This window comes from Macaca nemestrina, chromosome 7 (genome assembly GCF_043159975.1).
Source record: "Macaca nemestrina isolate mMacNem1 chromosome 7, mMacNem.hap1, whole genome shotgun sequence".
NCBI classification, from domain to species: Eukaryota; Metazoa; Chordata; class Mammalia; order Primates; family Cercopithecidae; genus Macaca; species Macaca nemestrina.
Window position 1 is genome coordinate 84,290,431 of NC_092131.1, and position 17,948 is coordinate 84,308,378.

A 17,948-nucleotide genomic window follows, 5' to 3' on the forward strand; every position below is an offset into this window, starting at 1 on the left:
TTAGCCAGGATGGTCTCCATCTCCTGACCTCGTGATCTGCCCGCCTCGGCCTCCCAAAGTGCTGGGATTACAGGCGTGAGCCACCGTGCCCGGTCTCTGCTCTGGTTTTATACCTCAGAGACCATTTGGATTGATGAGCCAAGCATTGCAGGCTGTTCTAGGAATGACAGAGACAAAGCCTGGGCTATTCTGGGCATTCCTCCTATCTCAGAATGTTACATTCTCTGTACATTCTGCCCAAGAATTACAAGCAACAGAGGGTCAGCCAAGGCTATTTGTGGACTTGTCATCCTGTCTGGTTGAAGGATCCTTCAGCACCAGCCAACTCTCTCTCCTGGTTCCATGTTCACTCTGCTACTTTCTAATTATGACTCCAGGTTGGAGGGATGGATGATGGACAACACCTTTTCTCATCACTGGAAGGGCATGTTCCCCACTGAAACTGAATCCACTGTTTTTTGTTTGTTTGTTTTTGTTTTTGAGATGGCGTCAGGCTCTTTCGCCTGGGCTGGAGTGCACTGGTGTAATCTCGGCTTATTGCAACCTCTGCCTCCTGGGTTCAAGAGATTCTTCTGCCTCAGCCTCCCAAGTAGCTGGGATTGCAGGCGCGCACCACCATGCCTGGCTAATTTTTGTGTTTTTAGTGGAGATGGGGTTTCACCATGTTGGCCAGGCTGGTCTCGAGCTCCTGACCTCAAGTGATCCACCTGCCTTGGCCTCCCAAAGTGCTGGGATTACAGGCGTTAGGCCAATCCACTGGGTTTTGAGACTCAGTCAATTTCATGTGTGTTTAGGTTACTTAGCTGCATTCCTAAAGTCTCTGAACCAGTCAGCCAGGAGCTTGGATATCAAGACCTTGGAGGGAGTTTGGTACCAGTTTTCAGCATCAAATTCCCTCCAAAGTCTTGATATCCAAGCTCCTGGCTGACTGATCTGAGAGCCACACCAGGGGTCAGGACCCTGTGAGCCCAGCCTGAAACTGGCAGTCAGATCTCACAGGCTTCAGGAGCACTAGGACCCCACCAGAGGTGGTTCTGAAGCTGAGCTGAAGGCCCAGGGGATGGGCTATGCAAGCTAATTGCTCACTGCAAGTAGCAAGAGGTGAGCGTTGCTGGGACTCTAGAGTTCAGCAGCAAAGTGTTGCTTTCACATGAGGGTAGCATGAGACAAACCTCTGACTGGAGAGGGCAGCAGGGGTGGAAGGGAGATGGGGGGTCAGTTTTATCTACAGTTTCTGGTTTGCCTGCTGTTCCTGAAGAGTTACATGAGAAAGAGACTTTTGGGCTGTTTCCAGGAGGAGCTCTGATAAATTCCAGCAGTGAGGAGGCCCCCTTCCTGCTCAGGATTCAGTTTCTGTCCAGTTTTCAAGGTGGGTGGTTCCCATGAAGCATAGCAGGGCAGGATATGTGGGAAAGCCTTGGCTCATAGTGCACAAGTATTAAATATTTTTTTTTCTTTTTTTTGAGACGGAGTCTTGCTCTGTCACGCAGGCTGGAGTGCAGTGGCATGATCTCCACTCACCGCAAGCTCTGCCTCCCAGGTTCACGCCATTCTCCTGCCTCAGCCTCCCGTGTAGCTGGGACTACAGGCGCCCGCCACTGCGCCCGGCTAATTTTTGTATTTTTAGTAGAGACGGGGTTTCACTGTCTTAGCCAGGATGGTCTCGATCTCCTGACCTTGTGATCCGCCCGTCTCGGCCTCCCAAAGTGCTGGGATTACAGGCGTGAGCCACCGTGCCCGGCCTTATATTTTAAGCTACATGATATTCATACAGTACTTCCATATAAACCTTAACTGTAATTGTTGCAAGGATGCACCGTTTTCCTCACGAGCAGATTCTAATTAATCAACAATATGCTGATTAAGCGTCTGCAGGAGAAGCCCTGTGCTAAACACTGTAGAAAATTAAAGATTTACAGCATAAACTTCATCTTTGCACTCAAGGAATTTACAAGCTAGCTGAGGAAATAGGACACAACAACGAAACACCTAGAAAACAACTGCCAAAAAAAGTGCTAAACTAAGTGGGATTCATTGGCACCTCTTTTCCACCCTTCCACTACATCTTCCCTGCAGAGTGGCTCAACCTTGCCTCAGTCGGCAGAACTCTGGGAGCACGAGGCAGATCATATGAATCTTCCCTCCAGTGTCCCACTCGTTCTTTACCCCATGGAACATAGTCACTGTTGGTAAATAGTTCCTCTGCACCCTTCACTCCTTCCCACAGGGCTCAGTGGACTGGTGTGGGGGAGAGTGTGAGGGTGATGAGAGGAGAAGGTGGTTTTGTGTGGTTATATCCAGAAAATGGACCCTGCAAACCTGTTAGATAAAAATAGGTTTAATTTCTTAGGTTGTCTTCTGTTAAAATGGAATGGGTCTGGTTAGTTGGAGGGGTCAGATATCTTTTGTTAAATTGATAAGCATCTACTGAATCTCATTCATGCAGAAGGAAGACAAAAGGCCATCAGGAGACTGGGTGTGACCTTCTTGGGGCTCTTCTGGTTGCCTAGTAGCTTTTCCATATTCTCTCGCTATGTCTTTATATCCATGTCTTTTCAATATACATTTCTCCCTAGTTGTGCTGATGCTTGTGTGACTGTCATCATCTGTGTATGATCCTCTGAATTAGACAGGTTCAAGAGAGTGACAAAAGTATTACTGGAACCTACTTTTGCTATTAGGCCAGCCTTTCTCAACAGGATTTCCAGGAAAGAATTAAGGTCTACAGAATATTATTTGAGTGACCGTCTTCTCAGTTTCCCTAGGATGTGACATAACTAGTTCCATTCTAGAAGAAGGAGAAATATAAGTTAATTCATTACATAAAATAGATGCTTTTGGGCATTAGGGTTTAATTTTCTCATGGAACCCAGATTGAGAAGGGCTGCCCTGGGTCCTCGTCCAAGGGTCTCAAGCAACATCAGAGCTCCCTCCTTTTCTTGGCCTGCCTCAGTTGCTACAACTGACCCATAAAGACTTCTTGAGTCGTGAGTTTGACAGTGTACACTAAATGTAATTGGCGTTCAAAGGAGAGACCAAGGCCCTGTAGGGGGTGGTATGTTGAGTTATAATGGCTTAGGCATTCTTAGGTCATCTAATATTAACTTAGAATAGGCAGTAGGCAGTGAACTTGGAGAGAGAAGACTCTGAAACTTTGCTCTCTCCCTCATTCCCTACTGGGGACTCTGTAAGGCAGGAAGGGGAGTAGTGGCTTCCCTCTGTGGTATGGGAGTAGAAGTTCTCTGTTCAAAAACCTTTAGATCTTGTAAACAGGGATCTAAATCAGCAGTCCCCAATCTTTTGGCACCAGGGACTGGTTTCATAGAAGACAGTTTTTCCATGGACTCTGGGGCTTGCGGGTGGATGGTTTTGGGATGATTCAAGCTCATTACATTTATCGTGTACTTTATTTATATTATTATATTATAATATATAATGAAATAATTATACAACTCACCATGTTGTAGAATCAGTGGGACCCCTGAGCTTGTTTTCCTGCAACTAGATGGCCCCATCTGGGGGTGATGGGAGACAGTGACAGATCATCAGGCATTAGATTCTCATAAGGAACATGCAACCTAGATCCTTTGCATATGCAGTTCACAATAGGGTTCATGCACCTATGAGAATCTAATGCCTCTGCTGATCTGACAGGAGGTGGAGCTCAGGCGGTAGTGCGAGTGATGGGGAGTGGCTGTAAATACAGATGAAGCTTCCCTCGCTCACCCACCACTCACCTCCTGCTGTGTGGTCTGGTTCCTAACAGGTCATGGACTTGTCTGGTCTTTGGCCCAGGGATTGGGGACCCCCGATCTAAATAGCAAAGCTGAATAAAGTATGCCTATCCCACCTGATAAAAATTTAGAGTTGTTATGATTTGGCATGGTGAGTCAAGGTGTTGAGTAATCTGGTGTTCATCAGTATTGACAGGTAGAGAAGATAAGGATGTTTTGAGCTCATCAAGACAGGAGGAGATACCTGTTGGGACAAGAGAGCCCAGCAGCAGACTGGTTCTCCCATCCTCGTTCCCTATCATATGATGCTGGTTGGGAGGATGCTGGGGAAATATTGTGATATGGTAAGTTAAATCTTTGGGAAAGCATTTTTTTGAGTCAGGCTTGCTCTGGACATTGCCTGACTCCTGTGGCTTGGAGGTTGCCAGGGGGATGACACATTCCTTCAAGAGTCTGGTTTCTTTCCTGGCCAGATCTAGCAGAGCCAAGGTTTCTTGGGTGCCTGCAGGCTGTCAGAAGAACTCCATCCTCGCTTCTCTGTCACTACTGTGCACTGAATCCTGCCTGAAGTCCTTCACTTCCCCCTTTGGCTAGGGACCCTTCCTTTCTTCCCTGCTGGATCCAGGGAGGAGGAGAGGCAACATCAGAACTGTGCTTCCACCATAGCTGTGGGGCTGTCTCTGTGTAACGTCCCGCTGGCCTAGAGTTTCTAGCTTCTAGTGTCACCACAAAATGTATCCTTCTTCCAGGTTAAGTTCCTCTGCTATGCATTCTCATGTACTTCCGTTTTGAAATAATTATTAAATGAATGAGTGCTTATTTAGTATTTATTTTCCTGGGCTAGACTATGAGCTCCATAAGATCTGGAACGAAGTCTGTTTTGCTCACTGCCATATTCCTGTTGCCAAGCACAATAAAATCATTGTAGGCATTTCAAACAGGGAATTTAAAACAGGAAATTGGTTACACGATGGACTGGGCTGAGAAGCCAAACGGGCTGGTTAAACAAGCACATATTAGTGGCAGCAGAAGCTGCTACCACCCTGAGGGCTGGAAGGACACAAGAAAGGAGTGGGGAACAACTTTATTCTGGTTAACTTCATTCTGAATTATATGGAATTAAAATTTTTTTCTTCTGGTAGGAGTGCCCACAATACTAGTAAAAATGTAGGCCACTTAACAGTACTCTATTTGAAATCCACCATAGCCTTCTTGAGTTTCCAGTCTGAAATCTGTAGGGATAATGTTTCTCAAAATGACAAAAGCACCATTTCTGAGGCAAAGATCCAGCCTGTCCTGGGCAGGTTGGCCCTTGGTTAGGATTTCAGGTCACGCTTGCAGATCAGAACCCTGGGAGGCTTCCATCTCAGATGGGCTGTGACCTTTTGGAGACAGAGAAGGCTGTAATGCCACCTTTGTCCACCAGAGGGCTTCGGGGCCTCCCCTCACAGTCCAAACGGCTGAGATTTGGTGGCTCACCCATGCCGTGGCAGGGTGCTGCCTTGAGGGGTCTCCTCTTAAGTACCTCATGTGTTGGAGCAGATCTGGGGGTGCAGAGGCTGCCCTGATTCCGGAAGGGAGGAATTTTGTATTCGGTTCCCTCATTTTCTCTCTCACAGCTTCATTTTGTGTTTAATAACAATTGATTTGAAAAATTTAAAAATCGGGAAATCAAAGTGGGGGTGTGTGTGTGTGCCTTTTGTGGGCAGGGTAGCAAGAAGTGGGAATAATTCTGGTTACATTAATTCATGCCTGAACTCGCAGCTTAAATATTATTTAATGTTGTAGAAATTCAGAGATGGAAAAGTGACCTTGGAAATAATTTAGCATCCCTTCATTTATAGCTAAAGAAATGACTGTGGCCTTTGCTGCTTGCGAGATACCTGGAAGGTTCAGAGCCTTTAGGAATGCAGCTAATATGTAAGGTTATTAAAGTGTTTTTAGTAAGATTTTATTTCAGCATTCCAATCTTTCTTCTCTGTTCTTAGACTCAGCCTGAGCCTTAACAGCAGCAACAAAGCACAAAAAGGCATTTTTCAGTTTTCTGTTGAAAGTACTTGGCTTTCTTGTCCTAATCCCATCATTGGTCTTTGGATTCTTTCCAGATTCCATTGAATCAGAAGATAGAAAGGCCTGACATGGTAGAAAAATTATCCAGGAAAATATTGGAGTGAGTAGAAAACCAGTCAAACTCCTAATTGCAAATTCTCTTAAAATTAATTTTAAAATGTTACTAAATAATTTTCAGCAGTACAGCAAAGACCAGTCACTGAAGTAACTTAAGGGAGAATGCACTAAACTGAAAAAAAAAATCAGTGTGGGTTTCCTTAAAAAGTTTCAAAAAACACTCAATGAGCCCACACAAAAAACTTTATTTTAATTAATCCTAAAGAAAGAAACAACCACAGGGAACCATACACAGAATTCAGAAAATGGCTGGAGCCTCTTTTCAAAGAAATAAAGGGGACATTACATCCTCACTAGTGAAAGTCAGAATAAAAAAGAATGAAGGTAATGATTATTGTAAAAGACACATTGAAAATCATGTTTAAACTGCACAAAGCAGAAATGGCACTTAAATCAGTAAAGAAACCTGAGCAATAGATCCAGAATTTAAAGAAACTAAATTAAGAAACGAAACACTTCAGGAGGGCAGATCTGGGGAATAGATCTGAATATTGCAATTTCTGAATAGTTAGACTTCCTGAGTAAGCCAAACAAAGAAAAGGTCCTAAATCAATAACTAAAGATGCAGGAATACTTTATTCCAGAATCAATAAGAGATTAGACTTGAAATAGAGAAGAGTCACATGGTCTAACAGAACAGTTATGAACATTTAGGAAACAGTTCTCACACTTATACATCTTTTCATTTGACTTTTACAACAACAATGTGAGGTAGACAGATATTATTAATCTCTCGTCTTACAGATAGGGATTAACCTCCAAGAAGCTGAGTGATTTGCCCAAGGCATATAACTAGTAAGTGAAGAGCCCAAGTTCAAGTCCAGGTCCTGCTTTCCAAAGTGGGAGGGGTCTTATACGTATTTTAAATAATAAGGGAAATACATCTTTGATGACACGCAAAAAGAGAAGATCACTCTTAAAAGAATATACATTGGAAACACGGTTGGATTTTCTAGTAATGTAAAGAGAGCTCAGTGGGTATGAAACGATGTTACCAAGGATGAGAGAGAGAGAGAATGCATCCCCACCATACTTGACCTTGCCAAACTGCCTTTCATGTGGGGCGCAACAGAGAACTAAAAGCTCTTTGAGGTCCTAGAAATCCAACCAGTCACTCACTCACCTTATTCCAACAGGCTGTCAGGACTGCTTCTAACAGAAGTCTGCATTAAACACAGAAACCTAAAGAGAAGACATTGACCTGAGTTATTTATTTATTACAGACATACATAAAGAGAACATTATGAGGAAGCATTTTTTGTTGATAAGTATAATTATTGTATTTGATGGAACAAAAGTAAGATGTGTCCTTATACCTGTATGAGGAATTACCAACTGCTCTCATCTTTCTAAGAGAGTTATTTGGCTAAATGTGACATGAAACATTCCTTAGATTCAATACTTCCACTCTGGGAACTTGTCCGAAAGCAATAATTCAAAGAAGAAAAAATTGTAGATTGTTATCCTGATATTTACAATTGCGAAAACTTGGAATAAAAAACGGAAGAACTGAGTTTTACCCCAAATGAGTATTATATAGCTGTTAAAAATAATGAAGATGAAATATGTGTATGAAATTAGCAATGGAAGTAGAACTAAATTTTTAACCATAGTATGATTAAAACAATGAAAAATGTGTGTATGTAGATTAAAAATTGGGATGCAATTTAGAGAAATGATGTGAGTTAATTTAGGGTGGTGGAATCGAAGCTGAATTTTAAAAAGTTTATACACACTATTACATTCACAAATGGTTAGAAAGTTGCCAGTGCTGCTGCTAAAACACAGCATTGTTTCATTGCCCAGTTGAAACACTGCCCGATCCCACCCAAGTCAGAGGTTCATGGACTACGTCTGGAAGCATAAGAAACTGCTTACAGTCGCTGCCCCTGAGTAGGGGAAGCGGGGCTTGCGGGCCTGGGAAAGAGGGCTAGGAAGTGACTTAATTTCGCTATATGTGCTATATTCGTTGGTGCCTTTTGGATTTTGTATTCCTTGCGTGTGGTGCCAATGAAAACATGATGTCTAGGCTCAATAAATCTACATATTTCTGATCTGAAAAATTTCCCCAGTGGTCTGATGGGACAGAAGAGTTGAAGTCAGTGAGGTGTTGGAAAATGCAAAACATTTAGTTACTGCACCATATACATGGAAAGGCAGAGAGTGGAGACAATGCCAAGGCTACAAAGAGAACAACAGGTGGGAGTGAGCCTGCCTAGGAGTCCACATGAAGCAGTGGAGACCAGGTAGAATCTTGGGGCTGTGGCCAAGGGAGCAGAAAACTGCAATGCAGAAGATGAGCGGAGATGGTGGCACAGATGGCAGATGAAAAGTGTCCGTGGATGGCAAGGAGAGGGGCCACAGGGTGGAGCCAAGGGAGACCAGGACTACTCACTGTGCTGTAGTGTGGACAGACACTGAGGTATGGCCCGTGCAGTGGATGGCTGCTGTGACTGGACATGCTGGGTGCATAAAGTTGGGGCACCAGGGAAGTGTGGAGCCAGGGTGCCTCCTGGGATGGCTGCCGAGACCAGTGTGAGCTGGGGAGGAAGCAGACGCACAGGCTGGTCTCAAGGCTGTGGAGCCAGTGGGGTTGGGTTAGCTGCAGATCTTAAAGGCTTCTTCTCTTAAACAATGAGTAGGATGGAAAGAACAGTATCGGCAGTCAGAAGGCCAAGGTTCAAGTTCCACTTTGAGAACCAGCTCTGTGACCTTCCTCACCATTTTGTCATCCTCAAAATGGGTTATATTAGCCACCTTGTGGAGGCAGAACAAGGAGGCAAGAGTGAAAACATCTGCAAGAAATAGCAGAGATAAGCGCTGTCTGAGCTATAAACTGTAAAACCAGCATAACTCATCAGAGCATAGAGGAACCCAGTCACATTAAGGAGCTGGATTGACTCTCAGGCCTGAATGAAGGTATTTTGTTAATTAGAGCAAGGACTAAAGACCCACAGACCCCAGGAGGAGGAGAGGCAGGCGTACATGCTAGTCTATGCCCTGCTCTGGTGAGGTGCCCAGCCCAAAGCCATGGTGTCTCTGGGTCTAGAAACAGGCATCGTGTTTCTGTGGAAAAGGATGTATTAGGCTACCTTGACCCCATCAAGCACTTGAGTTACCGTAACCCTTTTCCAATTGCATGCTTACCATGTAACCTCTCATGGCATTATTTGGCTTCCCATGTAGCCTGACCCTCAGGGATAGAACTTTCTGTCCTCCAAAAATTCTCATTGTAGGCCAAAGTAGTTAGAAGCACTGATTTTGGAACCAGGTTGAGATTCTGGCTCTGCCACTTCCTATTGGTGACCTTGGGCAAATTATGTGACCTTCTTTGTATCAGTTTCCTCATCTGTCAAATGAGATACTAAGAGTAGCTTCCTGTTCCTTGTGAGGAATAATGATAAATCATGTAAGGGCCCTCGGTGCCTGGCCTGGTAGGTGCTGTACACACGTTTGTGGGGTTTATGGAAAATCGCTGACTTGGCATTCTGATTCATCCACGGTAGACTCTGTGAGCCTGCTCAGGGTGCTGCTGCCTAGAAGTTTGCTAGAGGGAGGGCGTTCCAGGTAGAGGGCGTGGTTTGCTTGAGTCTTGGAAGGGTGAACAGGCTATAGGTAGCTGGGGTGGCTGCAACCTGGGCACATGGGGCAGAATGGTGGGAGATGAGACAGAGCCGATTGGGGCCAGATCCCATGAGTATGGGCAACAACAGTTTGTACTGTGCTAATACATTCTGATTTCATCCTATAGGCCACAGTGGTTCCCTGGAGAATTTTAGGCAGGTGAGTGACAAAATGGAATTTGTGTTTTAGATTTCGAGATCCTTGACAGTGAGGTTGGCAGGGGGGTCTTGTTCATCCTTGTGACTTCAGTAAGTCACCCATCTTTTGACTCAGAGCAAGAAATCAATGAGCATTTGTGAAATGAGTGAAAGACAATGCCGGAGACTATGGAGGCCAGATGGGCATCAGGGAGACCACCCAGGGCCTGTTGCATTAGCCCAGGTGGGAGCAATGAGGGTGTGGAGAGAGGCAGCAGGAGGTACTGGGGAAGGTCACAGCAAAGATGACTTTATCTTTTTAGCTAGGGTGATGGCAAAACTACTAAAAATGAAAGGAAAACAGGAGGAAGACCAGTGTGCTTAAGTTTAGGACAACAACACAATGTGAAGTACCTAGTGGATGTCAATGAGTTTTTTCTCTTAATAATTTGCCTGTAAGCAAGGCTGTCATTGCTAACACTTCCGATGAGCTCTCTTGAATTTTTGAAGGGACCAATAATGGCAGTTTCAAGGTGGGATCTGAAAAAAAAAATCATGTGAACAGTTTTCACCCATATATTTTTGGTTACATATGTTATGAGACATGTTTGAAAAGGCATGTATAAGGAAATTTGTCTAAATTCAAATGTTACAAACACACAGCTATATACTTGTGTATGTTGTGTGTATATCCCCAACTCTATACTGCTGGAAGTTGTGGAGACAAGCAGTACCATCTGACCCTGGACCTGGGGCCTCTCAGTTGCCTGAAAATGAGCCAGCTCTCAGACTCAATGTCCCACAGGACGGAGGGCTCCCAAAGTCTCCAAGTTCTGGATGTGGTGACGTCTGAGAGAATTTCCCTACACAGTAGGCACCTAAGATTGAAACTGCTTGGTGTGTTATCTAACATGTTTATTCCCCCACGCAAGACTACCTTTATACATACCTCATTGAATGGAAGAATATCAAGGGGTGGAGTTTCCCTGCTGGCATCCCCATGGCACATTTATCCATTTGGCCCAAGCACACCTTTCAACAGGAGGCTGGGAGGGCAGGGACCTGGCTGGGCTGATCCTGCTCTCATGAGTTCCAGCTGCACCAAATGACGCTGGTTGGTGTCTACCCTGCGCCCTTTACACAAACACCTGTGCAATCTTGTTTTCGATCCTGGGGAAATAACAACTGATTTCTGTGGATGAGAAGTTCATATCGGGTAGCAGAGGAAAATTTATTGTTTCATCTCATAACGCATGTGTTTTAATTATTTCTGCAATCAGATTTAACAAAGCTCTAAAATGAAATTTAAAGTAGCACAAAGATTTTATGAAGATCTTGTATAATAAATTTCAGCTATATTGCCTTATTCACAGAATCTAAAAGACTGCTATTTGCTTTTCTTATTATTTTCAAGGGGAAAAAAATTTAAATCTTTCTCCCCAGGTCTCTTGAATAATAGTGGTGTATTTTTCTCTGTCGTGGTGTGCAGAAAGGCCCTCTTCTGCTGAGTTTATGGATTTTTTTTTAAGTTAATGATAGAGGTTTGTTTGAAGTAGATTTTTCTATGTGTGTGTTTGAGGTGAAATTCCTGCAAAAAGAGAGGTGAAATAGTCATCAGGGTTCTTGCTGTGACCAAGAAGGTTTTATCTCTTATGGGGGAATGAAAATAACACTTAAAAATCTTAGCTGGCTTCGTCATGTAGTCAAGTATTAAAAAATAACAAAAGCCTCATCAATGACATTACCAGATTTTTTGTTGTTGTTTTATTATTATTATTTTTTTGAGCACCCACACTGGAGTGCTGTGGCATGATCTTGGCTCACTGCAACCTCCACTTTCCAGGACTCAAGCCATCCCCCCACCTCAGCCTCTCGAGTAGCTGAGACTACAGGTGTGTGCCACCACACCCAGCTACTTTTTACATTTTTTTGTGGAGATGGTGGGGGGCGTGGTCTCACTATGTTGCCCAGGCTGGTCTCAAGTTCCTGAGCTCAAAGCCATCTGTCCACCTCTGCCTCTCAAAATGCTGGGATTATAGGTGTGGGCTACTGTGCCCAGCCTAAAGCACTTTGACTTTCTAATTAGTCAGGATACACTCGATGCTGGTAACTGCTACCTGCATCAGGGATACCTGAAAGTATCTCTGAACATCATCTCTAAGGGAAAATGTTTTGAAAAAAGTGAAAAGCTATGTGAGGAAGTACAGAATCACAAGTCACATAGAAACAAAACAGAGCCAAAATATAAATACAGAGTGTGTGTGCATATATACACACACACATTTTTTATATGCCTTATACTTTCTTCTACTCTGAAGTAGAGAGTATTATCATTCTCTTCTATATATTCAGGAACGTAATAGGTAATTACATATTTTTAGTGATCCCCTACAAATCTTGATAAAGTTGACCCAAAGTAGGAAACTGTAGTTAAGCTTAGTCTTAGTTTTGGTGGCATAAAATAAGGGAAGACTAGCCCAGGAAACTGTGGGCAGAGTCCACTAACTACTTTTTCTGCCCTGTGGTTCTTTATAGTCCTTGTAAAACCAGTAGATAACAACAGTAACTAAGGGTGTAGACCCTGGAGATGAATCAGAAGGAAACCTGGAGACTGTGAAGTGAGTTAGTAAGAGCTCTACACCCAATAGGACAAGGAAGACAATACTAGCTAGCTCATTCCTTTCTATCTCCAACTTCTAAACATTAAAAGCCACTTTTTTGGTATGTGTTTTTCTGGAAGGAATGATTGGAATATCCAAGGACGTGAGGGGAGAGGAAAGTGGTAAAATGGCATTTGCCGTAAAGGGGTGGGAAAAAAACGGAATTGCTCCAAGGTTGGTTGTGTTCTTCCAGCTCCATCTGTGATAAAGAGAATGAACAACTGGGTGTTTTCCTTCTGGACAATGATTATGACACGGATTACTACTGGGACGAGAAGCATCACCACTGTGGACAACATGGAAGAGAAGCATTACTGAGAATCACTTATAATGAGATGCTACTTCAAATTAGGAAAAATTTGATAAACAAATTTATAATACAAACGATTATAAAGACCTAAAGGTCATTCATGACAGAATTTTTAAAATGATGTGTTAATTATAAATACCAGTATCTTGCTAATTAATGTGCCTTGCTTGGGCATGTCAAGTATATAACCTATTAATATAATCTATCTGGACTGAAATGCCTTATTAAGACCCCATTCTGTAAGAGATATTTTATTCCCTGGTTTTGGGACCTGACCACTACTAATTTGAATTTTTACTATAGTCATTCCTAGGAAACGTTCAATAAAAATTTTTAGATGAATTGCTCTCAAGCCCAATTCAATGCTTGTTAATTTGTTAAGAAGATAACTAATGAGTCTGCTCATCCAGAAAGGGTATGAAAATGAGGAATTCTGGAGTTGACAAATGATGCTTATGTAGGCAGCTAGTTTTTAAAAAGTACGAAAGTTTAGAGTTCCATTTCAAAGGTTACCAAAACATGGAGTCCACATCAGCTGTTGGGAGGGGAGCCCATGGCAGGATAGTCTGAGGTGGCAGGGGTGCACACTCAGGTCATGGGAAAACACTTCTCAAAAACAAATGACAAGAGGCTGAAGTGTGGGAATAACAAGATTTTACCCCCCCAAGTTATGTTAGGGCTGGTAACAAGAAAGCATCAATGGTATTGAGTCCACTGGGGGCTCACCTCTGGGTGCTAGGCAACAAGGTATGAGTTTTGAGCTGTCCAAAGCCAGTGGTTTTTCTCAAATTTAGATAAATCTTCCCATTTCTTAGTTTTGGGACAAGGATTTTGTTTGTTTGTTTGTTTCTTCCTTAAACAAAGGATTCTTGGATTCGAAATTAAGAATGACTGCAATAAAATTTAGCATGCATTCTGTTTCAACCCCAGCTGGTCTGACACCACCTGGCATACTACAATTCTGGTGGTAACCTTCTGGAGCTAGTGCAGACCCCATCAGTTACAGGCTCAGTTCTCCATAAGACTTCCTTCACTTTAGTTGCCAGCTGCAATTCAGAGGTCCTTAAGCCACCTGCACTTTTGACCAAGTGGCTACAAATTTAGGAGTTCTCACAAACCCCTCAGGTTAAAAAATTCACTAGTATGTCTCACAGAGCTTGAGAAAACACTTTTTAAAAAAATAATTACAATTTTATTATAAAGGATGCAGATCAGGGGTAGCCAAAGGAAGGGATACACAGGGTGAGTTCTGGGAGAGTCCAGAGTGTGGAGCTTCTGTGCCTTCTCCTGTGGAATCAGGGTGCTGTCACCCTCCTGACACATCAATGTGTTCACCAGCCAGGAAGCTACACTAAGCTTTGGTGTCCAGAGTTTTTATTGGGGTTTCATTATGTAGTCATAGTTCATTAAATCAGTGGCCAACTGATTGAAGTCAATCTCCACCCTCCTTTGCTCTCCAGAGGTCAGACTGAGCTGACATCACATTTCTCAGAGTCCCAACCCTCTAATCATGTGGTTGGTCTTTCTGCTGAGTCTTTCTGGTGAACAGCCCCATCCTGAAGCTATCTAGGGGGCCACCATGAGTTTCCTCATTAGCATGAACTCACTTGGCTCATGAATAATGAAGACACTTCCATCACTTGGGATATTCCAAGGGTTGTAGAAACTCCATGCCAGGAACCCTGGACTAAGACTAGACAAATTCTTTATTAAACACCACCACAGGAACACAGGTAATGTGGTCCTGCTTTCAGAGAATGAACTTTAAATGATGTACAGGGGTTCAGATTTGTTTTCCAAATGGGCCAGGGTGATCTTACCAAAACACGTGTGCTTGAAACCCTTCAGTGGCCTCCCACTATTCTTAGGACAAAGAGTAAAATCCCTAACCAGGCCTCCTGGGTCCTGCATGGCCTAGCTCCTGTCCTGTCTGACCTCATCTGACACAGCTCTTGCTCCTTGCTCTCATGGGCTGGCCCTTCAGTTTCTTGAATGCACTTGCTGTCTTGTCTGGGCCTCTCCCCTTGTTGTTCTGTGCTCGGATCTGTCGTCTCCCCAGCCTCTTGGTCTATGTGTTCCTACAGCACTTTGGCTGCTTTCCTTCATGGTCCTTGATCTGTCTTCCCTATTAGCTGTAAGCTCCAAGGTGAGCTGTTTGTGCTCATGGTTGTATCCCTGCCCCCAAACTGGTAAGTTCCTAGTACAGAGAGGATGCTCCACATACCTTTGTTGAATGAATTAATGAAGTGGTTCTAATTCACCCCCAGAGAATTGGCAAAAACCCTTGCCCAGGGCTGAGAGAATACTGTTTGCTCTGCCTGGACTTCCCTTGTTCTTGTGTTTTCATGTTCTGCTTATTTTTATTCTTGGTGTCTCTCATTATTTTTGCCCCATGTCATTCTGTACAGGGCTCTATCTGAAATCAGGGCCTTTGCTTATGCACTTGCTCAAAGTCTGCCCCTCCAGAGTCTTAATCAGTTGTAATCCTGAGGAGACTCTAATGTGTTTTACAAAACCCCTGCTGCTAAGTTACTAATCTGGGGAAGGCTTCTGGCTCTCCGTGGTATGGGGATTCTACCTTTGCTGCTGCTCTGCTTTGAGCCTTTTTAAAAAGCCTGCTTTCTTTGTGCCATATCCTAGCTTGGTCTTTTAACGCTGTGTTGTTCTAGGTCATTCCTTACCTTCATTTTTCCTGTTTAACACCATTAAGCCTCTCCTGGGCAGTACCTGCCCGTAAGGTTGTTTCTGTTAAATGACTTGATGCCTACTTTCAGGTGTATTGGTCTTGGTAAGTATAATAATTATGCTGGAAGGATATAGGAAACAGACACAGAGGAATTAAGTTAATGTTACTCGAGAACATACAGCTAGTTAGCAGCATAACTGGAATTAGAATGCCAAACTCCTGACCTCATCATATCTAGCTGTTCTTTCCACTCTACCCTGAATTGGCTCACATTTGTGAACTGGCTCACATTTGTGAATAGGAAATTGTGTTGGCTATCTTTCCACTTATCAAAGTGTTTGGAACCATAGCAAGCTATTTGCCCTATTCATATCATAACACCTCATTTGATTCTTGGACTGCAGAAACTGGGAGAAGCCATTAATAGCAGTAAACTCGACTTTTCTCAACTTTCCCCTTCAGATGTTCTGAACAAAGAGAACCAGGAACCCAGATCACAAAAAGCGCCAATTAAAGGGAATTTGACTGCATATTCAGATGTTAAAATTACTACCAACCCTCTAGGTTTCCCTTCAGTGTCCATGTTGTAAAAAATGGCTGGAAAATGTATTCATATTTGCCACCGATATGTTCATAGAATAGATGAGAAAAAAACACCTCGGTATTCCCACCTGAGATAAGAAGGTGTTCTGAAAATATCTTGTTGGCTGGGCATGGTGGCTCATGCCTATAATTCCAGCACTTTGGGAGGTCAAGGCAAGAGGATTACTTGAGCCCAGGAGTTTGAGACCCGCCTAGACAACATAGGGAGACCCTGTCTCTATAGAAGTATTAAATTAAAAAAAAAATTTGGCCGGGCGCGGTGGCTCACGCCTGTAGTCCCAGCACTTTGGGAGGCTGAGGTGGGTGGATCATGAGGTTGGGAGATCAAGACCATCCTGGCTAACATGGTGAAACCCTGTCTCTACTAAAAATACAAAAAATTAGCTGGGCGTGGTGGCGGGAGCCTGTAGTCCCAGCTACTCAGGAGGTTGAGGCAGGAGACTGGCATGAACCCCAGAGGCGGAGCTTGCAGTGAGCTGAGATCACGCCACTGCACTCCAGCCTGGGCGACAGAGTGAGACTCCATCTCAAAAAAATAAAAAAAATAAAAAAAATAAATAATAAAACAAAAATTAAAAATTTATAAAACAATAAAATTAAAAAATCTTATTATGAATGGCTTGTTTATGGTCATCACAAAGATTCATAAAAGATGAAATGTAGATATAATTTAAAGGAGATAAATTTTAGAGTTTTATGAGATTAAAAAATAAAAAAGGGCCGGGTGCAGTGGCTCACACTTGTAATCCCAACACTTTGGGAGGTCGAGATGGGTGGATCCCTTGAGCCTAGAAGTTAGAGACCACCCTGGGCAACTTGGAAAAACCCCATCTCTACCAAAAATACAAAAATTAGCTGGGAGTGTTGGCGTGCACCTGTAGGCCCAGTTACTCAGGAGGCTGAGGTGGGAGGATCACTTGAGCTTGGGAGGTGGAGGGTGCAGTGAACTGAGATTGCACCACTGCACCCCAGCCTGGGTGACAGAGCCAGACCCTGCCTTATAAATGAATAAATAAAATAAAACATAAAAAACAAAAAGGTTGCAGAGAAAGAAAGTTTTCAGCTCTTCCTGTGGATCTGACAGGTGCTTGAATTCTGCCTTTGATCATCTTGTTTTTTGTCTGCAGTCCTTGTGTTAAAAGGGATAAAATGGAGATGATTAATCCCCAGACAAGCAGGTCATCTGATAAATTGGAAGAATAAATACCCAACAAGATGACCCGTCCTTCTAAAATGTGTGCCTCTCCTCTGAGGTTTAAGGACATTTTTTGTCTTCCCCATAAAGCCTCTCCAGTGTCATGAGTCCCGGGCCTTCTTGCTGTAGACCCTGCTTCCACAGTCCACACTTCACACAAAGCCACGACACTGTGTTTCATGATTTAGAAGAGGGTTTCCCTTTCTAAGGAGGATACAATCAGACTTTTTTGTTTGTAAAGCCCAAGTTAATAACCTTTCAAAACGGATCTCAAAATGGAATGGCCCACGCTGACAAACGTGGTCAGAATTCTGGCACACAGAGTAAGCAGCCCTGTGCATCACAAGGCACTGCGCCCCCAGGCATGTTTCTCAATCCTTACATGTTGTTTTGTCAATCTTTTCATGTCACTAATGGAGGAAGATGGTAAAGCAGTTCAGCTCCTTGTCCCTTTCCTCTGTTGGTTCCTGTACTAGGTGTCTTCTCTTTGCCTTTCTAGAGCCACATTTTACCTGTCCACTCCAGACCAAGGAGGGAGGCTGGCCCAAATGAACATCATCAACAGACTCATGCTTTCTGGCTTCTAGCTGGGTTTGGGTAAAGGAAGTCATCAGCAGGCACTGGGAAGTGGGGTGCAGAGTGAGGTGGGGAGTTTATTACTGCAGCTCACTCCCAGTTCAAGAGGGTTAGCTCCTCCCACTTCTGATGGGTGGTCCTTTCCTGTAGCTGCTCTCTCAGGGTGCCCAGAATCTCCCTTCCCTGACAGCCTTCACGCTTAGAGATGGTAACCAAGGAACTGCATGACCCATTGT

The 17,948-nt window shown here is 43.6% G+C and overlaps 1 long non-coding RNA gene across 1 annotated transcript; it reads left to right on the forward strand.

Annotated features, from left to right (window-relative positions):
* The first annotated feature begins 711 nt into the window (after nucleotides 1–711).
* LOC105477846 (uncharacterized) lies at nucleotides 712–9,634 on the forward strand. Its single transcript, XR_984954.2, has 2 exons — nucleotides 712–5,904; nucleotides 7,058–9,634. It is a non-coding gene; the product is annotated as an uncharacterized lncRNA (long non-coding RNA).
* Nucleotides 9,635–17,948: the final 8,314 nt, after the last annotated feature.